At 34.7% G+C, this 25,100-nt stretch overlaps 1 long non-coding RNA gene across 1 annotated transcript in view; it reads left to right on the top strand.

The window, feature by feature from the left end:
• LOC101709752 (uncharacterized) overlaps positions 1-15,543 on the top strand; it is a 94,937-nt gene extending 79,394 nt beyond the window's left edge. The window contains exons 2-3 of the long non-coding RNA XR_015444095.1: positions 12,130-14,392; positions 15,115-15,543. This is a non-coding gene — a long non-coding RNA (uncharacterized LOC101709752). The remainder of the gene's footprint in view (positions 1-12,129; positions 14,393-15,114) is intronic.
• Positions 15,544-25,100: the final 9,557 nt, after the last annotated feature.

The raw sequence follows: 25,100 nt of genomic DNA on the forward strand, positions 1-25,100 counted from the left end.
TATGTTTATTTGGTATTTCTCCTTCTTTGTCTGAGAAATATCTGTTCATTTCAGTTGCCCATTTTCGGATTGGGACTTTAAATTTGGGAGGTCTGATTTTTTAAAGTTCTTTATAGATTCGAGATAGTAGACCTTTGTCTGAGGAACAGCAGGTGAAAATTTTTTCCCACATTGTAGGTTGTCTCTTCACATTGTTGCTGGTTTCTCTTGCTGTGTAGAAGCTTCTTAATAAAAAGAGATCCCACTTGTTGATTGTTTGTGCTAGTTCATGGGCAAATGAGGTTTTGTTCATAAAATCTTTTCCTACACCAATGTCTTCAAGAGTTCTACCTAACCTCTGTTCCGGGCAATTCAGCGTTTCTATTTTAATATTTAGATCCTTAATCCATTTTGATTATAGTTTAGTGCATGGGGAGAGATATAGGTCTAGTTTTAATCTTTGGCAAGTTGAAAGCCAATTTTTCCAGCACCAATTATTAAAGAGGCTATCTTTCCTCCAGTGAGGGTGTTTGGCTCCTTTATTGAAGATGAGATGACTGGGTGTGTCTGGAGTTGTTTCTGCATCTTCTAATTTGTTCCACTCCTCCTCGGGTCTGCTTCTTTGCCAGTACAATGCTATTTTTATCACAGTAGCTTTGTAGTATAGTTTGCAGTTGTGGATTGTGATACCCCCTGGATATTCCTGTTACCTAGAATAATTGCTTTTGCTATTCTGGGTCTCTTCTTGTTTCAGATGAATTTTTGGATCGTTTTCTGAAGGTCCATGAAGTATACTGCTGGGATTTCAATTAGGATTGCATTGAATCTATATAGCAGTTTAGGAAGTATGGCCATTTTCACTATATTGATCCTTCCTACCCAGGAGCAGGGGATGTCTTTCCATTTTCTGATATCATCTTCAATCTCTCTTTTCAGAGTGCTATAGCTTTCAGAGAAGAGGTCTTTGATTTCTTTCATTAGGTTGATTCCTAGGTATTTCAGCTTTTGGATGCTATTGTGAAAGGAATTGTTTGTCCTATTTCTGTCTCAATGAGTCTATTGTTCCTGTAGAGGAAAGCTATTGATTTTTGTGTTGTTGACCTTGTATCCAGCTACTCTACTGAATTTGGTTATTAAGTCTAGGAGACCTTTGGTGGAGTTCTTGGGGTCTTCTATATAGAGTATTATGTCATCTGGAAATAATGACAATTTGACTTCTTCATTTCCTGTCTAATTGCCATGGCTAATGTTTCCAAAACTATATTGAAAAAGAGTGGTGATAGTGGATATCCTTTTCTTGTTCCTGATTTTAGTGTGAAGGATTTCAGTTTTTGACCATTTAGTATGATATTGGATGTTGGTTTTTTATAGATAGCTTTTATCAGATTGAGGTAGAGACCATCTATTCTAATTTTTTGTAGGGTTTTTATAAAAATGCGTGTTGTATTTTGTCAAATGCTTTTTCTGAATCTATGGAGATAATCATGTGATTCTTTTCCTTGGCTTTATTGATATAGTGTATTACATTGATTGATTGGCATATGTGAAACCATCTCTGCATCCCTGGGATGAATCCCACTTGATCAGGGTGTATGATCTTCTGCATTCTATTTGCCAGTGTCTTATTAAGGATTTTTGCATCTATGTTCATTAGTGAGATTGGCCTATAGTTCTCTTTTTCAGTTGGGTCTTTCTCTGCTTTGAAGATCAAGGTGATGCTTGCTTCCAAGAATGAATTCGGGAGTATTGCTTCCCTTTCAATTTTATTGAAGAGTTTAAACAGTAGTGGCAGTAGTTCCTCTCTAAATGTCTTGTAGAATTCAGCAGTGAAGGAATCAGGGCCTGGGCTTTTCTTAGTTGATAAGTCTTTAATTACATTTTCAATTTCATTGGTTGATATTGGATTGTTTAGAATTTTTAGGTCTTCTTTGTTCAACTTTGGTAATTCACACGTATCTAGGAATCTGTCCATTTCTTCTGTGTTTTCCATCTTATTGGCATATAGGTTCCTGAAGCAGGTATTGATGGTCCTCTGGATTTCTGCTGGGTCTGTTGTCATTTCACCCTTTTCATTCCTAATTGCATGGATTTGGGCCTTTTCTTTCCTTTTTCTGATAAGTTTGGCTAAAGTTTGTCAATTTTGTTTATTCTTTCAAAGAACCAACTCTTGGCTTCATTGGTTTTTTGTATCGTTCTCTTCATCTCCATTGAATTGATTTCTGCTCTGATCTTTATAATTTCCTCCCTTGTATGAGCTTTTGGTTTGTCCTGCTTTTCTTTTTCTGGAAGCTTGAGGTTCAGCATCAGGTTGTTTAATTGGGCTCATTCTGTTTTCCTAATATGTGCATTCATTGCTATGCATTTCCCCCATAAGACTGCTTTCATTGTGTCCCATAGGTTCCAATACGTTGTATTGTCATTGTCCTTTCATTGTAGGAACTGTCTGATTTGTTCTTTAATTTCCTCTGTGACCCACTGGTTATTCAGATGTGTGTTGTTCAATTTCCATTTGTTTGTGTAATTTTTGCAGTTTCTTTTGCTATGGATCTCCAATTTCATCACACTATGGTCTGATCATATACAGAGGATTATTTCATTTCCTTTGCACTTACTTAATCATGTTCTATGAGTGAGTATGTGGTCTTTTTTTGAGAATGACCCTTGTGCAGCTGAAAAGATTGTGTATTCTGATTTTGTAGGGTGGAACACTCTATAAACCTCTAAGTTCATTTGTTCAAGAGATCAATTGAGTTCTAGTATTTCATTACTTATTTTTGTCTATTTTATCTACTTGGGACAGTCGAGTATTGTGTTCCCCCACTACTATTGTATTAGTGCATATATGACTTTTCATGTCCGTTAGTATTTGTTTTATATAGTTGGATGAACTGGTTTTTGGTGCATAGATATTTATGATTGTCATCTCTTCCTGTTGGATTGTTCCCATTATAAGGATGTAGTGTTCTTCTTTGTCTCTCTTAATCATTGTTGGTTTCAAATCCACTTGATTTGCAAAGAGGATAGCTACTCGCTTTCAGTTTCCTGTAGCATGGAGTATTGTTTTCCACCCTTTAACTTTCAATCTATGAGTTTCTTTTTGAATTAAGTATGTTTCTTCTATGCAGCATATTGTTGGAATTTGCCTCTTGACCCATTCTGCCAGTCTATTTCTTTTGATTGGTGAATTGAGACCATTAACATTGATAGTTATATCTCATATGTATTGACTTATCATCGTCATGACATTTTATTTTTGTTGGATTCTCCCCCTTTATATTTAGTTTCTTGTCACACCCAATGGCTTCATTCTGCTCTGCTTCCTGAGGTTGTGATCCTCACTGTCTGTTCTTAGGATAGTTTCTAAAATTTTTGTAGTGCTGGTTTGGTATTCATGAAGTTCTTAAGGTGCTCTTTGCCATGAAAGTATCTTGTTTCTCCATCAATTTTGAAAGATAGTTTTGCAGGGTACATCAGTCTGGGTTGGAAGCTGTTTTCATTTAGTGCTTGGAATATATCACTCCAAGCTCCTCTTGCCTTGTGGGTTTGTGTTGAGTAGTCTGCTGTGATTCTGATGGGCTTTCCTTTGTATGTGATTTGTTTCTTTTCTCTGTTTGCAGAACTTTGTTCTTCTTTTGGGTTTCTGGAATCTTAACAAATATATGCCTCTGTGTAGATTTATTTTGATCAAGGCTATTTGGAGTCCTATATGCCTCACTTATCTGTATGTCAAGTTCTTTTCCCCTGCTTTGGAAGTTTTCTGCTGTTACTTCTGTGAACAGTTTTTTTATGTCATCTGCACTCTCTCCTGTTTCTTCATTGAGCCCAATCAGTCTTATGTTATTCTTCTTTGCATCGTTTATCAGCTGCTGGATTGATTTCTTATTTTTGAAGCAATTTTTCTTTTCCTGGTCACTAATTGCAATCTTATCTTCTATATCTGAAATTCTCTCCTCACATTAGCTCATTTTGCTGTGTAGACTTTCAATGGAGTTTTTAATCTCCTGTAAATCTGTTTGCATCTGTTTTATGGATTCCATTTGTTTCCTATGTTGGGATTCCATCATGTTCCTCAGTTCCTCTATTTTTTTCTATCTGTGTCCTCTCTACATTTATTAATCATGTCTTGCCCTATGGGCACAATCTCTTCTGTTATCTGAGAAATTCTTTGATTTCATTTTTTCCAGATCCTCTTTTGTTGCCAGTTCAGGATGTCCACGTGTTTGAGTATCAGAGTGTTCCATGTCCTTTCCCTTTGGGGTTGCTCTAGGTGATCTGGAAGTCTGGTTTTGAGACTTGTTTACGTGTCTTCTCATTTCGATTGCGGGGGGTGTTGTTGGCACCCATGTGGCTCACCTCTTCTGAGCTGGAAGTGGTGGAATGGTGGCCCTGATGCCCCTCCCTCTGGGCTGGGAGGGGTGGAATGGTGGCCCAGAAGCCCCTTCCTCTGGGCTGGGAGTGGTTTATCACACTTTGTCTTGTTTTAAGAAAAAAGGCTTTTGAGCACATTTTTTAGAGATCAAAGAAAGAGCTAGAGAGATCAGATTAAACAAATGTGGTGGGGGTTTTTATATTATTGGAAAGGGTGAAAACAAGAGTACACTATTGTTTGGTAGCAAAATCTTAGAAGATATTCTTCTTTTAAGTAGCTGTGAAACAGTATATAATAGTTGCAAATGCAATTCATGTGGGGCAGTGACTGATAAGTTTAAGTTTCCAAAGCTCAGGATTCTGCATATATTAGAAAAGTGATTTAGAAAGGTGAATTATCTGATGTAGTGTATAATTGAGGTTTAAAGTTCATTATTTTGAAAATTATAATAGCAGTAAAAGCACATAAAAATGTTTCTGAGTGGCCCTGAAGCTTCATTTGAGATCAGAGATCATAGGTTTCTAAAAAGCACCAAGACGTGCAAGTTTGTTTTCTTTTGTAAAACTGAGGAATGCAACAATAGTAATAAAGAAATCAGGATTTATTTAAAATAGATGTTTTCAAGGTACATGTAGGTGTTGTACAAAGAGATAATGCTAGTAATATGAAGTTTATGATTCACCATTGAATCTACACTTGATAGAGAATGATATAAAGCAAAGAATTGAGTGACAGATTAGAGTTATGTAGTTTATGGACTGAATATATAGCTGAGAATAAAGAGTAGGTACAGTAGGAATAAACTGCAAAATCCAGAGCAATAAGGGATTATAGGTGAAAGTTTTATATTATGCCAATTCTTCTCAAATTTAATGAGTTTATAAATCACCTGAGGTCAGGATAAAATGCAAATTCTGAGTGAATAGCTCAGGAATGGGGCTTGAGAATTTGCAGCCCCCAATGTGGTATTGCAAGTCTTTAGACCATATTTTGAAAAGCCAGAATCTAAGTGACTTTTTCATATCATACTTTTGAATTCATGATTAATAAAAAGTAATGGTTTAATAGTTCTTGGGCTCAGTATATTCCACATGTATATACACCATAAGTATGTCAGTTTGTACCTTCAGCCCGATAATCAGAAACTGCAAAATTTCCATTTTAACATCTTTATTGAGATATAATTTATGTGTCATAAAAACCACCAGTTAAAAGTACACAATCCAGGATTTTTAGAACATTCAGAGTTGTGCAATTATTACCATAATTGAAGTTTATAACATGTTCATTATTCACTAAAGAAATTTCGTATATATTGGCAATCGCTCTTTAGTCCTCTGTACAACCCTGAGAAGCATAACTGTAATATGTATATATGTGAAATGTGTACATGTCTATTTATCTGTATATGAGATAATATATGTGACCTTTAGTGTCTGGTTTCTTTCACTTAGTATGATATTTGCGAGGTTCAGCAATGTAGAATGTATCACTACTTCATTTTCAGTGTCAAATAATATTCTAATTTACAGATACATAATTTTTAAAAACATTCATCAGTTGGCAAATGTTGGGATTGTTTCTACTTTGGACCTTTTATAAACAATGCTGTTATGAATGTGTACAAGTTTTTGTACAGATATACAGTGGACCCTTGAGTTACAACTGGCCTGACATACAAACCACTTGTGTTACCACTGGAATTTAGTTTTAACTTATGACCAAAGTCTTGAGTTATGACCCGAATGCCAGCTCCTTGTGCTTCCAGATGGTCTCAGATACAGATTTAACCCTTAAAGAGTTCTGGAAGGAACATTACAGCATCCCTTCCTGTGTGGGGTTCATTTAGAAATCCTGGGCCAATGGCTAAGGACACTGTGGTCTGCCTGTGTACAGGAGAGTGACTTTGAAGGCTGTGTAGAGGACCCTGAGCCTTCAACTGACCAACTTGAGTTACAATCAGCCCTTGTGAACAAATTGAGTTTGTAAGTCAAGGGTCCATTATATACTCTCATTTCCCTTAGATAAGTCTCTGACTTATGAAGTGGTTCCATTCTGGGAGAACATTCATAAGTTGTACTCATTCATAAGTCTGACAAAGTGAATCTGTATTTTCACTTTTGTTTCCATGGTTATTGCTTTGTGTTTCCTAGCAGTCCTCTCCACATCACCCCTTCTTTCCCTCTTGCTTCTGGATATCCTGGGCTCTGACTGAGCCCTGTACTAACTTACTATACACTACCTGACTGTACTAAGCACTCAGCAACACAACTGTGACAATGTCTGGCAGACACATGAGCTACTTCTTTGATTTGTTCGCATCTACACATGTGCATAATATGAGGTCCATTTGTATATGTGAAAGTTTGGGACTCAAATGTTCATAAGTATGGAACTTTATAGCTCAGATTGGAATTGCTCTATCACATGGTAACTCTGTGTCCAGCATTTTGAGAAACTGCCAGTTATTTCTCTATTTTTGCACCATTTTGCAATCCCAGTCACAGTGTACAAGCATTATAATTTTTCTGCACACACTGTATGACATTGTATTTTTCTTATTGGTTAAATTTTATCACAAAATATTTTTGTGTAGCTATTGTAAAAAGAATTGATTTTTTTATTTTTTTCACATCGTTCCATGTTAGTGGATAGAAACACTATCGATTTTTGTATGTTGATGTTTTCAATCTGCAGTTTTATGGAATTCTTTTGAGGGTTTTAACAATATTTTGGTTAAGTCTTTAGAGTTTCTATATATAAGATCATGGTATCTGCACGTAGAGACAATTTAATTGCTTCCTTTCCAATTTGGATACCTTTTCATCCTTACCTGGCCTACTTGCTGGGGATAGGACTTCTGGTACTATGTTAAACTGTTATGCCACAGATTATTTAACTAGTGATGATTTTTTTAATGATAGTCCTTGATCTATCTCTAGGCTATTTTGTTTGTAAATAGCTACATGTCCTTATATTTGGGGGGGACGGGAAAAAAGGATGATAACTCCTATTCTGTCTGTTGACATAATTCATAATCCACATTTTAAAGTGAGCTGAAGAAACACATATGTCATAGTTGTACAGTATATATAAATGAAAACATAAGTTAAATAAAAACAAGATTGTTAATGCATTAATAATGGTAAAATGATAAAATGAGAATACTGTAATATAAAAAATACTGGGGAAAAAAGGAGTCTTATAGACTTAAGTCTGTAAAAATTTTAAAATTACAGACAAAACAAAATAAGACATGATTGGTAGCAATTTAGAATTTCACAGCATTTTGTTGGCAGTAAATGCTACTCCACACATTTGCCAAAATTGAGCATTGGCATCATTCACAACCTGATTGCACAAAACAAAATTGAATATTTTCTACATTAAATTCTTGAAATTCACTTAAGAAACACTAAAGGGTAAAGGTCCCTGAATCAGTGGCAGACTCCTCCATCAAGAATCTGAAAATTCTTGAATAACAATATCTTAAACCACTGGTTTTAAAATGCCTTTGTTCTCACAATTTAGAACAGTATTTTGTAAGATTGTGTACTTCAGCTTACTTTTCTGTTTAAGTTACCAAGTACAAGTTGCAATACTGAAATAATTTCACACAAAACAATTCACAGTACATTATATATGATGGCTTTAAAAATAATATTGCTCTTTCTAGGATTTTTCAATTCAATAAAATATCACATTATCTTGATACCCATTATGATCTGCCTAAAAGTAGGTATACTTTTAATAGTTGAAAATATCACATCATTCTTTTTTAACTTATTTCCTTTTCATTTCTTCTACTGATTTGATCCTAACGTGATACAGTTTCTGTTTATAATTTTTTCATTGATCACTTTATTTTCCAATGATTAATATGTGAATATGTTTAAAATATCGTTTTTAAATCTATTGTGAAGGATGTAGGTGTTAATTATTGGGATGGATTTTTCATCATGGATGGGGAAGAAGGGGAAGCAAAGAGTGTACATGTGCCAATTCCCCACGACTGTATTCATAATGTATCACAAACATATGCTACTAGAAAAGAACACAAAGAATATAAACATACTGTAGAGTTTGGAGGAATAATTATTAAACTTGAAAAAGTTTATTGAAATGTTACCTCTTAATGAGGTGGAGATTCTTTTTGTTTTCATGTATATATGTAACTCTGAAAGGATGTTACTTATTGCCAGAATTGTCCACAGTTGAACAGACAGCCTTTTATCCTTATTTTAAAATCTTATAGTAGTGTTGACAGCCTTGCTCACAAAAAGTAGAGAAATGGAAATTTTGTTTCAGTCATTCAATTCCTTAAACTCCCTCGAAGTTGTAAGCAAGAGTAACCTAGTGATCCACTGTCAAACATTATTTTAATAAAGCATTAGCTGATAACTTGATTAGATTCACCTTCAATTTCTTCAAAAGCAGTGAAGTGGAAACCACTTGATTCACCAAGTTATTTGTTCCCTAGTAATTAAAGTCATTTATGGTCCCAAAACCAAGATGGTTCTAGAAAATTGTCCTTTTGGTACCCTGAAGAGTTTTACCCCTGGGGCAATGTTGAGGGAGACAGTGGAGATGTTATTTGTTGTGTAAGGGCTGAAGGAGGATATGAAAGGAGAGGAGGGGAGAAGGAGGAGCACTGCTGTCATCTGCGTGCCAGTGTTAAGGAAATCCATATTACTTGGAAGCTGAAAACCTGAAGATCATGGTCTTTGTACAATTCATGCTTTTCTAGGGTAGGGAAGACTTTGCCGGAGCCAAAGGGACACATATTCTAGACTGAAGACTTCTGACTTAAGTCAAAATAACAGTCATTGTTTGTTTGACCGCAAGTCCTAAAATTGGCAGTTTCTTTGTTGGTTGCATGATACTTTGTTACACTTCTTCAATCCTTCATTGATGTTACTTTGATGGCTGTAGTAACTCCAAGCACCTTAGACTCAAGTGCCAACATTGAAAACAGAAAACAAGGGAGAAGTGATTATACCTTTTCTGGGAGAAACAGTTTTCCCAGAAGCCCCCAGCAGGTTTCCTGTTTGTCAGATAATAGTCTCATGCTCACACTTAGATCAGTCAAAGATGAAGGAACAGTAGTTCCATAACTATAATAGACAATTCTGATCTATCTCTTGATTAAATGAAAGTAGACATATTGCCACCCCCCCACCAGAATATCTCACTTTTTTCAGTAAAGAATTGAGATATAGTAGCAAAAGTTTTTGCTTCTTTGAGCACACCCCCTGAAATTATTTTATAATATTTGTGCACTTCACAATTTTTAGGTATACCACAATATAATCTTATGTGCTTTTGCTCCCAACCAGTAGCACACAGGTTTCATTGTTTTGTACACTGTTGTAAAGTTTCCAGAACCTGCTTTGTGTGCATGGAAAGCCAGAAATACCTGGGAGTTTAATGTTCTCTTCCTCCTTCCTTAGCAGGAGATATTTAAACAATAACTGACCAGTGGGGGAAATATAACTAGTCCGATTCCCCTGTGCTGTGGAGTAGTCAACTCTCAAATGTGATCAACATTATCTCTAAAGCTCTTATTCAGGATTTAGCCAAAGACAGCCTTCTCGAGGCTTGCTGGATATTGTACCCTTGCCTAAATGCTTTCCCATACCTACTCCTCTAACACTGTTTTCCAAGAGTCCTTTCTAGCAAATCACTTTCACATGAGCCCTTGTCTCTGGGTTGGCTTCTGGACCATGGCAGCCTAATTTTGCTATTCGTTAGCAAACAATATTTTCCTGGAAGTCCAAGGATAGAAGACCTTAGCGTAGAGAGTCAGGGAGAAAGCATGTCAATTATTCACTACTTTTTAAAGAGAGCCTGCTGATGCAGTGAACCAATTTGTTAGCTATCTTCCACAACACGCATAACTTTTAAACAAACACATTCCCTAAAATTTCCTTAGTTTGGAATAGATAATTGTTAAAATAGGTTTTAAACCCATAATGTTTTGCTTTATGAAATATAGTCTGATATAGTTTACCATAAAAATCCCTTGGCCTCATGAGAAAATTCAAAATTGAGGCATCTAGAAAAGTAGAGTTTTGAATATTTAGACTATAAAAAAATCCATTAGAATTACTATATAATTCTCCCATAGGATTTAGAGTACCAGAATTATCTCTCCATGTTATACAAACCGTATCCCTTTACTGACAAGATTGATTTCCCAACTACAAGTGGAAATCTGTTTTATTGTTTGGAATCTCTCATTACTAGATAGTGAAATCTCAGCCAAGGATTCTCTATGTACACTGAGGGGTTCAGTGGAAATATTCATATTTTAAATATATGTAAGTCATTTTTCAAGTTATTTTTATCTAAAATAATCAAGTAATAGCTAGGCAGAGACAGGTAAGCAGACAGACAAATAGAAATAGATAAACATTTCCCACTGGAATGAAGGACTGCTGAACACAATCAGCAGGATGATGAGCTAAAGTTTAAAGCTCACATACTGACTATGGCAATAGGAAAAGTGAGTGTAATGATAATAGATAATGGTATGGTTTACATCTAGTTGTCCCTCCAAAGCCTCATGCGCTCTTGGAAGGTGGTTGGATCGTGGGAACTTATTGCTGACTTGCTCTTAAGAGACAGGTTCTGGTCAGAAGAGGTGGGTCACTGGGGGCATGGCCTGGAAGGGCATATGTATCTCTCTTCCAGGTTTCTCCCTTTTCGATCTCTGCTTAAAGGCTGCTGTGTGATTAGCAGCTTTCCTCCAGCAGACTCTTCCACCATGCTGTTTCTGTCTGGAGTCAGCTGACCTTACCAGGACTGAAATTTCTAAAACATGACCAAAATAAATCCCTCCTTCTATAAATTGTGGATGTATGGTATTTTGTCCCAGTGAGAAGGAAAGCGACTAAGAGAGGTAACAAAAGTATGTCTGTATGCTATATTCATTTGTCTACTATATGCAATGTATTGTACTATGTATATATGTACATGTATATATAAATATACTAAGAAATGTGTATATAATTTTATAAATTCATAATTTAAGACTAGCTGTAGCTCTCTATACATTAAGTATAATTATCCCCAGGTTTCATATAGTGAAATGAGGTTCAACAAGATTAAGGTACATTTTCAAAGACAGCAAACCAATAATAGAGCTGAAATTTAAACACGGGTCTGTATGAACCTTAAGTATGTGTCATACCCCATTGTGTCTACACTATTTTAAGAAAGAAGTTCCTCTCTGTGAGGGAAATCAACCTTTACTATTGTTGATCTTATTTAGGGAAAGCACAGTGCATTTCCAGTCTTTGAATTGGGACCAAATAAGAAAGAAACTGAACAACCAACCAAAGATGGTTCCAGGGAAAACTCCATGGGTGTTCCTGCCAAGGTTCCATGGGACCTCTCACCACTGCATTGATCACATCTGTATTAATTCCCATGTATTCATGAACATGGAAAAAGAGTCAGACTAATTTACCATAAAACGCAATAATCAAGTTTGGGAATGGAAATTATCATCTGCATTTCACAGTGCCAAAGCACAATATTCTTACATCTAAGGAAGATAAATTTGATTAAATATGTGCAATCAATTTTTTGGTCAAAAGATATGTCTAAGTCTATTTGGCTGCCATAACATAATACTGTAGACTAGTGTCAAGCTGTTTTCCAAAGCAATTACACCGATTTTTCTACATTTTCAACAGCAGTGTAGCAAGGTTCTAGTTTTTCTGCGTCTTTGCCAGCACTCTGGATTTTCTTTTTTCTTTTTTTTTTTTTGGTACCAGGGATCGAACTTGGGTCCTTGTGCTTGCGAGGCCAGCAGCAGAACCACTGAGCTAAATCCCCGGCCCAGGATTTTCTTAATGGTGGAATTTGAAGTACAAAAGATAAGTCCAGTGTATTTTTTAAAATTTTATGTATTTTATACTTTTGGTGTTTCATCTAAGAATTCATATCCTATATCAACTTCATAAAAATATTATTCCTATGTTCTCCTTTAGAAGTTCTGTAGATTTAAGTTATATTTAGGTCTGTAATCCATTTTTCCTATTATTGCATTTTTATTTTTATTATGATAAAAACATCATAAAATTTATCATCTTAATAATTTCTAATTGCACAGTAATTTTCACTTGCACTGTCATGTAACCAATCACAACTGCTTTTATTTGGCAAAACTAAAACTCTAAAATTATTAATCAAAACTCTTAATTCTCTCCTCCCCGTGTCCCTGGGGGACCAACAATCTATTTTCAGTCTCAGTGATTTTGACTAAGCTATACTTGGACTCATACAGTATGTCTTTTTGTGACCGGCTTGTTTCATTTAGCATAATATCCTCATAGTTCCTCCATGTAGCATGTGTCATATTTTCTTTTTAAATTGGATGAAACAGACATTTTTTAAAAGAGTCTACAGAGAAGTATACATGGGGCACATGGTGTACACATACTGTATATTAACTTGATGATTTTTATGGGAAAGATTTTAAAAGTCTTTTAAATATTTATTTCCAACTTTCAATAGGCAGGAAGAGGCAGATTCTCTTCTGACATGGATAACAGGAAACCAGTCTGAGTGTGCTCTGAGAGTTTATGAATGTTCTCCAATTGGTTTCTTTTCTTGCTGGCCTTTGTAACAAGAATGTTCTTTTTAAACTCTGAGTAGTATTTCTTAGTGCACTCACCCAACACCCTCTCCAGGACATTTAGAAATGTTTATAAGCATTTTTTGGTTACCATAACTTAAGGAGGAATACTCCTGTCATTTAGTGAATAGAGGCTAGGCATGCTGCTTCTACAAGAATTACCCAGTCCAAATGTTAATAGTGCTGAGTGTAAAAAACTCTGACATAGAGACTGAAACTCAGGAAGGTCCACACACAGTGGATGGACTTTTAACCAATGGGCACCTTCAAATCATTGCACAGACTGATGATTCTTCTCTATTTTAATTTTTAATTGCAACATGATATTGCACATATCTGTTGGATAGAGTACCATAAATCAGTATATCTATACAGTGAATAGTAATCAAGTCTGTAAAATTAGCATTTCCATCTTTTCTAACATTTGTCATTTTTATGTGTGGGGGAAATCTCAGAATTTTAGGTATTCTAAAATACATCACAAATTCCAGACTATAGTTACCCTTTTGTGCTAATGAACACTAGAACTAATTTAATTCTTTCCACCTAAGTGTATTTCAGTGCCTGCTGTATAACCATTTTCTATCCTCCCTCCCTCTACTTAGTTCTAAAAACCACTATTCTATTCTCTAATTCTATGAGATTGATTTTTTTTTTAGCTTCAACAAATGACATGCAGTATTTGTCTTTCTTTCTGTGGATTGCTATTTCACTTACATGATGCCCTCTAGTTCCATCCATGTTGGCACAAAAAACAGAATTTCACTGTTTCTATGGTTGAATAATATTCCATTTTGTAAATATATTTTATTTATCCATTTATTTACTGATAATTTTGTTAGTTCCATGTCTTAGCTATTGTGAATAGTTCTGCAATAAATATGGAAATGCAAATATTTATTTGATATTCTTATTTCATTTCCTTTAGATATATACTGAAAATTTGTATATCTATTTTTGGAGGAAACACCATAATATTTTTCCATAAGAGCTTTACTAATTTACATCACAGCAAAAATACATGAATTTCCCTTTCTTCACATACTCACTAGCATTTTTTTGTTCAGTTTGATTATAGCCATTCTATTATGAGGTGAAATGATAACTCATTGTGGTTTTGATTTGCATGTTTCCCTTTTGACTAATGATGTTGAGAATTTTTTCATATACTTCTTGGCCATTTGCATGTGTTAAGTTAATTTTTGTTGTAGTGTAAAGTAAGGATCTAAATTCATCTTTTGCTGGTCGACATCCAGTTGTCTTATGATCACTTGTTTTGTCTTATGAGACAGGGTCTTTCTACGTAGTTCAGGCTGGCCTTGAACTCACAATGTACCCCAGGCTGGCCTCAAACCTGCAATGATCCCCCTGCCTCAGCCTCCAGAGTTCTGGGATTACAGGTGTGTGCCACCATGCCCATTTTATGTTCACTTGTTAAAAAGACTATCTTTTCCTAGTTGAACATCTGTGGTAACATTGTCAATAATCAATTGACCAAATTATAATTTATCAATTGATAATCAATATAAATATAAAGACGTAGTTCTAGATTATTAATTCTCTTTCAGGGATCCTTATGCTTGTCTTTACACCATCCTCACATTGCCTTACTTACTGTGGCTTTATAATAGAGTTTACAATAAGAAATATAAGCCTTCAGATTTTGTTTTTAAGATTGTATTTCTTGGTTTTAAACTTTGTATTTCCATAAACATTTGGGGGTCACCTTGTCAATTTCTACCAAAAAAGAAACCCTACTGAGATTTTGATGAATATTATATCTGTAGATAAATTTGGAGATAGCTACTATATCATGGTGCTGAATTGTAGCACAAATATTTTTATATGAGTGAGTGCATTTAATATAAGAAAAGAAATGGTTGGCATTTGATTCATAGACAATCTATCAAGTCTCATATTAAGGCGTATTACAGTGAGCACTTCAGTTTGAGAGGGAGTAAGATTTTCTTATTGCTTCCATTTTTCTCCAATAAATTAATAGCAAAGTAATCACCTGAGAGAATAAGCACTGGTAAGAAGTAGTGAAGATATTTTCAGAGAGTGAAGTGAATTGACTAAGGGGATGTGAGAGTATTGTGAGTACACTGTCATTTCTTTTCAGAAACATGTGACAGCTGCCAGACGAACTGGCCCCGTTCCTTTCTGAATGCATGTTCTCTGTTAGTCCTATCACCCCAACAGCCAGGACCAACCCATAGCCAGTGGCCATCACCAGATAGGTGAGGACCCCTAACTTCAGTTCCATAAGTGAGTGCTGCCAAGACCAGCAAAACTACTCGGATGAGCTCGACTCAAATCACTGGCCCACAAAAATGTTCCTTTAAAGATTTGTGATTTGTTTCCCAGATTATCAATCAAAAATAGTACTTACCATTCCTATTTCCCACTCTCCTCAAGCCCCCTCCTCTCCCTATGTACAAAAGATTTGTTTCCATTTTTTCCTTCTAATTTCTTTTTTTCCTTGGAGGTGGGATGTATCATGTATAGGTGCAAATTCCCTATGATGAGTGTTATCATTATTATGCCTAAAATGTACCAATAAATGTTTTACTATAAAAATACTACTTAGTATTGGTCAATTATTGTTTGGAGTAGTTTACATTTATTCCAGTTTGTTCAAGATCTGAATTTAAGGCTGAATTACACAAACCAGGAAACTCCTCAGTCCTGGATAATTCAAAACATTTGGTCACCCTATACCTAGCTCTCCCTATTTATATCCATCCTATGGCTTCAACCTTATATATTGTATAAAATATACATACAAACTTAGACATAGATATATGGGAGGAAGCATTTGATATGACCCTTCCATCACCACCTAGGTGATGTTGGACTATTTAGTCTGTTTGCTTGTCCATATATTGGAGATGAAGATAGTATCCAGCTACAGCACTGTGAGTTGAATTAAATGAAATGGGTTGTGATTATAAAGTTCTTGGGTCTATAGCAATTAACATCAAAATTCTACTTGATTTGTGATTTTAAAATCTATTTATTGAATAGTATGGGCAAATTTGAAAATGATATTTCAATGTTATGAATACTGATTTAAATAACGTGGCATGCAAATGATGATTCACAAACTGTGACATTTTAGCTTTTGTTCAAATCTAGTATTCAGATGTCTGATAGTATTATATTGAGGTAATTTAGGAGGAGGACGAATGGATTGGATGCAATACTTGATAAGGCTATCTTGGAGAATTCATACGGCACTGCTTATTCATCTGTGCCTGATAAGTGAAAGTTATGAATTTTAAATAATGAAATTTAGTCATAATCACAGTAACTCATCTACTGTGGATTAAATATTTATAGTAATATTCAATAAAATAGTTTAATTATTTCAATAGAGGTTATCAGTAGCATTTGAATATTTTTAACACATTTTTCAGGGAAAATAACAGATTTAAGCAAAAATAAATCATGAAAGGTCCTATTATTTTAGAGAAGAATAGCAAATGTAAATTTTACCATGTTACTGATATCCTTCAAATAGAATCATAATTAAAATCTGCCTTGTGAAAAAATATGTTACCCCACTCACAATAGTAGCCTGGTGATTATTTGTATTTGATTCACTCACAAAATATGACCTAAAAGCTAGAAAGTAAAGAGGAACCAATTCTGCCAATTAACTTGGTTCTAGGGAGGGAAAGATAAAATAGGTGAAAATGGTATTATAGAAAAATAAAAGTAAATATGTATTAGAAAGCAAATTTATGTTGCCTATTTTTAGAGAAATAATCCATTAGATCTATCTGCAATTCCATCAATTTGAAGTTTCTTTAAAAAAAAGTGGTTGTTCTTACCTTTACCCAGTTTTCCTAGAACCATAAGTTCCATGGCAGAAGCACCAATTATTTGCTAGGTTACTTCCACAATGAGGAAAGAAAGCCTGTTCCAATCATGAGGAGTATGAAAGCAGAAAAGATGTAATGTGCATATTTGAAAAGTTATTTGTGATTTACAACCATGAATGAAAGAATAAGAATTTGAGTACATATATGCATTTAAGTATAGGGGAGGAGGAGAGGGAGAGGGAGAGAGAGAGAATGAGAATATATGAGTTAGTTTTCCACTGACTTCATGAGCTGGCAGCTATATGAGCTGATTTGTTGCCATGAATATTAAGCAGAGTTTGCCTCACATCTCAGGAAAACCTCATCATGACTGCAGCAGTTTTCACCTTGCTTAGTTTCAGTAGATTAAGCACAATGATCAGCTAGCTCCCTCCAAATAAGGTTGGCATCATGGTGTACCAAGGTACATTTTCCTTCAAGCTTTTCTGATTATAATTTCCTTTCTAAAAAATTTGCCTGGTCTTTCTTGGGTTCCCTTGGAATATTAATATTTGCTTTATAAAATTGAAGTTTTGTAAATATATAATCTTGATAGACATATATTTCCTTCTTGAATCTCTTATTAATTAAAAAGATGTCTATTTTGTTTTTCTAACGATTCTTATACATTATTTTGATCCATTTAATGTCAAAGTATAAGTTTAAATAAAATAGTGAATTGATTGCCCAGGTCCCTGCCTGGATAATCTATTTGCTTAGAGTAACAAATTATAAATTCTTATGACAATGAAAGAAATAAATGGTCATTTGGGAAAACTAGAAAAATATTAGAGAAGAAAATACAAAAATAGTAGCCAATTCTCATGGTTGTTTTTCTTCTAAGAATATTCTGTATATTGTACCATAAAGTTGGTATTGCACCACATGCCCTGATGCATAACACACCTTTATATACTTTATATGCCACAAATTATACTCCCAGCATAATAGTCTCAAAGTGGCAACAGTATACTGAGTGTAATATTTTAAATAAAATAATTTACAAGTATATGTCAAAATCTGCATAAGAACAATTTGAGGTGCATAATATTAACTTCATTTTTAAAATGCAGCTAGGCCTTTAATAGACTATGTAACTTCAGCTTGGACACACAGAAAACATGTGGTAGAGTATTGACTCAAATACTGGAGTTGTGTCTTTAAAATATTCATTTATTATTACATGCTTCTGCTAATCAGTTAAATGAATGAAATGAATGAAAAAAACTTAAAATAAGTTTAACTAGCCTTCTATAAGTTTAAAATAAGTTCAACTAGCCTTCTCTTGTCTGGTATTAGTGGTGTTTCAAGGTTTTCAGTGGTACAGTTTGCTGTATTTTGAACATCCTTGGATATAGTCATCCCTTTAAGACAAATTGCTAGAAATGTAATGACCAAGTTGAGGCTCTGAATAGTTTAAAACTTGTGATGTATATTGCCAAACTGCACTAAAAGTAGTTTTTTTTTCAAACAAGTACCATTCCACTGATGACATTTTAATTTAAAAATTTATTTGTGTATTTCATTTTAATCTTTTTAAAGGTGATCTATATTCATATAGATGAGCATTTATAATCTCTAATTCTTTGGAGAGGTACATATAAACATATATATATATATGTGTTTAAAATTATTAATATCCTGTTATCTATATTTATTTCATCACTTAGAATTTGTTGACTATAATTTTTATTTCAATTCAGATGCTTTGCCTTTATAAAAATTGATGTGCTCATCTTAACTGGGTTTTAGGATAAATATTTATTGAGTTAGTGGTGTTGAATAGAACCATTCCCCTTTTTCACAGTTTCATAGAACTACCAAGCCAAATGATCCCTGCAGCTGACTGCGGGCATGTAACTATTGGGGTCATCACAGTATAGTGAAAATGTTAAGTGGTAGTTTCTGGGAACCTTCTCTTGGTGACTCAGTCCTACAATGTGACTTGCAGATCCATTCTCAAAACTGCAATTAGTCAACTTTTTCTTAAAATCTCAGTTCCCTCCGACACGCATTTACTTCTCATGAGTTTGTAAGTTGGCTGTGGCATCTCTATTTCATGCTGCAGAGCAGGTTCAGTGATACTTCATATATCTATCATTCTGAGATCTGGACTGGAGTAGCAATAACACCCTAGAATAGAGCATGCTCTTCTTATGATGGATGATGGGAGCACAAGAGGATTATTGGCAATGTAAGATTCTTCTTGAAGCATCTACTCAGAATTTATATACTGTCACACTTATTTAGTCAAAGAGGGTGGGATGGAGAGATTTTCTCCACCTGTTCTACTGGTAACACTTCAAAGTCATGAGACACAGAACTTAGGTATATAATCCTTTAACAGGAAAGAGGCAAACAGCTAGCAATAATAATTTAATCTACCACACTCAGATTATATTCTCTTTCTACAAATATACCAAGGATTTTGTGATACATTAAATTTCCCATAAACTCTAGCATAAGTGTCTACTGTTCTCCACAGATAAATTCTGACTGATATTTTACAGACAATTTTTTAACTCATCTGCAATTTATCTGCTGAAACATCAGAAAGAAGATAGTGTTCATTTGGTATTTCTGCCACTAAACATATCTTTCACTTTTATTGTTAAGCAGCACGCTCTCTCACCCTATGTCTATAGGCTTCGCATGGGGTGGCCATCTTAGGGTGATGTCACCTTCAGTCAAACAAGAGTGGACAGATATTTAAAGCATAGAGTTAGGGGTAGTCTTATAATGCCATAATAATTAGAAATTCATGAATTCAAGGGAAAGAATTAGACCAATATAGTCAGAAGGACTAAAGAAGTCCAAGTGCTATTCTGAATATGGAGAACAACTATTTATGTGTTGTGAATGAGAATATCTTCAGGGTGAGCAGTAAACCTAGGCTAATCAGTAATGATTGATATGATTACTGATCAGTTTTGACCTTTCAAGGGTGAGACAAAAGGCTGCTAAACAGTGTCTAGGTACGGATGCATGTAGGCATTATATGGGTAGCCCCCTTTCTGTGTACAGAGGGATGGAACTTGTTTTACAGAGTGCTTATTTACTTCTGAAAAAAATCGTTAGATGAGAGGGAGCAGATGGGGGGCATTCGAAAAGAGGTCGAAAAAGGTGAGTGAAAAGCAGAACTAATCAAAGTTATTGACTCAATTCAACTCAGATTTTATATATGTAGGAAATACAATTTTACAGTTATTTTTTCCACAATTTAGGGACAGTATTTTTCTTCTCCATAAGTTCTGATTTTTCTTGTATCAACTTTTCCTATTCTTTCTATAGTATTAAATTTTCCCCTTGTATTCATTGTTTATACTTCAAGGGAATTCAATGTGATCTCCTATCAAAATTATATGAGCTGCTACTTGGTACAGCTTGAGACACAATATGAAATTCCTTTCAAAATGATATTGCTATGTACTTATTTTCTCAAACACATATATTCCTAGAATCATGTAGGAAGGAAAGAACAATATTTAATTCAGTAAAATAAACTATCAATGTCAAAAATAAACTATCAACATACCTAAATCCATTCTTCTTTAGAGAAATTAATATATCAATAGACAATTTGAACCTATTTGATTAACCACATTTGGGAACTAAATTCTTTATGTTCTCAACTGGGAAATAGTGACACATCATTGAAAACCATGAAGTAAATTTTATTTCTTCATATTATTCAGAGACAGGTAAATCAACAGAACTGACTAGGCCATCTAAGGGCTATGAATTGTGTTATATAGAAAGAAAAAATAGACAAAATATTTCTTAGGAACTACTGTATATTAGGTTCATAAAAATGTTACTAGAGTCATGCAGAAACAGTCTAGGGCAGTGGTGGGAAACCTACAGCACAGATGTAATTTGTTTATTCTTTTAAGACAAAAAATGTTAATGAATGAGATTTTTTTTTCTAAACGAAAATTTCAGTATTCTGGTTCAATTGCAGGGTTGGCACTTCGTGATAAATAAGTGGGTTTTGGATTGCAGTTTGGGCACTTTGCTCTAAAATGTTCTCTATAAAAAATCTAAGAGTAGCAGAACCCAGAGATATTAGGCTAAAAAAGTAAAGGACCAATGGCCAAAACTCAGGCACACAGTCTTGTAACAAAAGTAAAAATGGGGACTGATTCAATGGACAAAATCTAGAAACTGGTACTGAATCACAGTCACTACATACCAGCCTCAATAAGTACACTTGATTTTATGACTATTAAAAAAGATTAATTTTTAAGTTATACGTGGAAATTAATCTCATTTCACTAGAATTCCTGTGCAGAATTAGAACTTATACCAAAAAATACATTATCCTAAACCCATAGGCTATTGTCCCAGCTAGGCAGGTGAAAGATGGAAAGAGATAAGTCTGAGTGAGTGACCAGTCAAGTCACCATCCTTCCTGCTTTCATCTTATCTAACTCAGATCTGTAACTGCTGTGGCCATGCTTTCCAATCTCTACCTCACATATTACTATGGCAGGATTTAAATTGATCTTTGAATACTTTTGCATTCAGAATTTTATTTCAAGTATTGCTTAAAGATAGTAAAGGATGAAAAGGACTTTATCTTAGATACAGCTATTTAAAAAACACTTATTTGAAGTAAAACTTATGCTATAAAAGCTAATTTTTTCTCTCTAATGAAGTTCTATACTTACTGTCTTAACACTTGTTGTCTTCAAATATTCTCCTTTTGAGATTTATGGGAAATTTCCACACCACCTCATTCTTTAACATGCCAAAATTTTTCCTATCAAGTTTACCAAAATCTTCCATTATTAAATCCAATGACCAGTTCTTAGCACTCATATTATTTATGTTATCGTCACCTTTTTTTATCATCATCTTTTGGTAGAGTGGGTCATTCTTGCATTCCTGGAATGTAGAAACCAGCCTACGAGCTCAAACCTGAACCTAACCAAGGGGTGATGAGGATGTAAAAATAAAGAGACACAGAAACAGGTTAAAATCTGGGGAGCTAGGGGACTCATGTCTCCCTTTGATGTAGCGCCCCCAAATGACTAGCACACCTTGGCTTTATTCACTCAGACACCGGTGCAAGCAATTAGAGTTCCCTAGGATTCATCTGCCTCCCCCCTTCCATGGTACCTCTCCAGGTAAACAACTTATCCTCCGGTGCTTTTACTTTTCCCTGCAGCGTGTTAGCACGCTTGCATGCCCTCTTTCTTCTCTGTGCTCACCGAGGAGGCCAATTAGGCCTCAGTCTTCCCATCTGGTCTCCCATACTGGAATAATCTTTTTCACCTGGTTTCTAGGTTTCACACACCTGTTTGTTTGCAGGCGGGGGAGTGCGCGTGTGTGTGTTGTGTCTTTGTTTGGTTTTTCTTCTTTTTTGTGTGTTTTTTGTTTTTGGTACCAGGGATCAAACTTGGATCTTTGCACTTGTGAAGCAGGCAGCGGCACCACTGAACTGAATCCCTGGCCCTGGTTTTTCTTCTTGATATCCATCTAGCTCATCTTTCCCTAAGTCATCTGCCTGACTGCTACTTGTTGGCTTGCCCTTAAACTTAGTCTTTGGACCTCTGTTCTATACATGTATATTCACCCTTTATCACAAAAACCTAGATGTCATTCAGGAGCATAGCTTTATATTCCATTTTTATGGTAATGACTCTTGAGTGTGGACCTTTAACCTCAACTTCTTAACATTTATGTATGACATTTAATCTGGTATATTTCAAACTTGACATGTACTGTGTTAATCAATTCGTATCTCCTATGCAAAGCTATCTCTTCTAGTCTTTTTCATTTAAGGGAATGGAAATGCTGTATTTTCAGCTCATCAAGTAAAAAATCTTGGTGCCATTCTTGACTTTTTTTGCTTTATTTTATGTTCTGTATCTCCTCTGTTAGCAAATCTTGTAGGTTCAGACTTTATAGTTGTTTGAACCTCTCCACTCTTATGATGAGCCACCATCACACCATGGCAAGCTATCTATAGTTATGTAACTGCCAGTCCACTTTTTATCTTTGTCCCTTTTAGTCTCTTCTTCAGAGAGCAGTCTAAATGATTCTGTTAAAAATGAGGTAATTATATAATGTAATACATGACCTCTCCACAGTATATTACTTCTTAACCTTATGTACTTCACACTCATTCCACTTCTAGCCATAATAATTTTATTCATTTTTCAACATGTCTGGCATGTTCTCATTTCAAGACCATGGACCCACTGTGTTGAGTGCTATTCCAAATATCTTTGTGGCTCACTAGCTCATTTTCTAGAAATTATTGTATAAATATCTTTTTAGTGATTTTTTTTTCCTAGCAGCAATTCAATTTAAATTGTTTTCTGCCTTTCATAATTCCTATCAACCTCCCCTGCATTATTATTTTTCTTGGTAATCATTAATGTCTAGTATACTGTATGTTTTTCTATTTATCTTGTTTATTATCCATCTATCCCATTAGAATTAAATAGCCATAGTGTGAATTTGATTATTTCATATTACATTATTTTGCATATTCTTATATATAGCATAAAGCATTAATGTCCTCTTTACCTGAAATTAAAACATAGAATATGTTAGTGATAAAAAAAGAATATGTTAGTGATACCAGTATTTGTGGTGTTTTTTATCATTTTTATGTACATGATTCATGCAAAACTTTTTTTTAGACCCAACAATGTGTCCTGAGTTGGAAAAATATATACATACATATATATATAAAATAGTGTTACATATATAACATATTGTAGGTATATATGATATATATCTTATATGATATGATGTTTATATGCTATATATTTTATGTGTATATTACATACAACATACATACAGAGAGAGTAAGAGTGGAGAAGTTATGCCTCATTCTTTTAAACTGCAACATAAAGTTCCATAGTATAAATGTACCAAAATTTTTGGTTTTCCCACTATTGATGGAAAAATCAGTTTACACTTTAAGTCATTACAAAGCTGAACTGAAACTCCTACATATATGTGTTGCAGTTTGTCCTTCTTTTCTGTTATGGTTTAGGACAAGAACGTCCCCGAAAGTCCTCACTGCTCATAGGAGGGGCCTGTGGAAGGTGTGGGCTCCTGGGGGCGCTGCACTGATCAGTGGAATCATCTACTGGTGAGTTCAGCAGCTGAGTGGGCTGTTGGAAGGCAGGGCCTGGAAAGAACAGTGGGTCAGTGAGGAGAGCTGTGACCTGCCAGGCAGGATATATGTCCCTCCCCAGTTCCTCCTTTCTCTTTGTTTCCTGGTCACCACAGGTAAGCAACTTTCTTCTACTCAGGTGCTCCCATCATGCTGTTTCTGTGTTTAAACCTGCTTAACACTGAAACTTCTAAAACATGAGCCAAAATAAACTTCTCCTCCTTTAAATTGTGAGTGTCAGATGTTGTGCCTCAGTGGTGAGAAAAATGACTAAGACTTTATTCTAACAAAAAATTTTAAAAAATTGTGCATGATGAGCTACGCATGTTTCTATGTTTAATAATTTTACCGAAGTTCCAGTTACACTCTCAACAGCAGTGTGGAGAGATCTTTTGCTTCCACAGCCATATCAACAATAGTATTTTGAGATTTTGTGATTTGTTGCTACCACTGGATTAAAAGAAGTGCCATGCATTTGCTGCCTTTGCTTAAATTTTTATTTCCCTCATTGCAAGTGTTTATTTAAATCAACCATTGGTACTGTATACACTATGAGTTACTTTCTGCAAATTGCTGCTTGCGATTTGCTTACTTTTTGTTTAATTTTTATGATTCTAGTAAAAATTGGCATTTTATTTCTGCCAATTCTTTGTCTATTATACATTTTAAAACCTTAACATATAATCTTATATTTGATTTCTAAATTCAATGTTATCATGTCATATAAATAAACAAATTTATTCAATGCTGTGAATTTCCCTTGTAAGACTGCTTTCGTTGTGTCCCATAAATTCCAATATGTTGTACTGGGATTGTCATTTAATTGTAGAAACTGTCTGATTTCTTCCTTAATTTCCTCTATGACCCATTGGTTGTTCAGGAGTGTGTTGTTCAATTTCCATGTGTTTATGAAATATTTGTGGTTTCTTTTGCTATTGATTTCTAATTTCATTGCACTTTGATCTGATAATCACACTTTGATCTGATAATATACAGGGGATACCTTCAATTTCTTTGCACTTACTGAAACATGTTCTATGAGTGAGTATGTGGCCTATTTTGGAGAACAACCCATGTACAGCTGAAAAGAATGTGTATTCTGATTTT

This window comes from Heterocephalus glaber, unplaced genomic scaffold (assembly GCF_053883595.1).
Source record: "Heterocephalus glaber isolate CG9 unplaced genomic scaffold, H.glaber_assembly_v1.0 deba00001594, whole genome shotgun sequence".
Lineage (NCBI taxonomy): Eukaryota > Metazoa > Chordata > Mammalia > Rodentia > Bathyergidae > Heterocephalus > Heterocephalus glaber.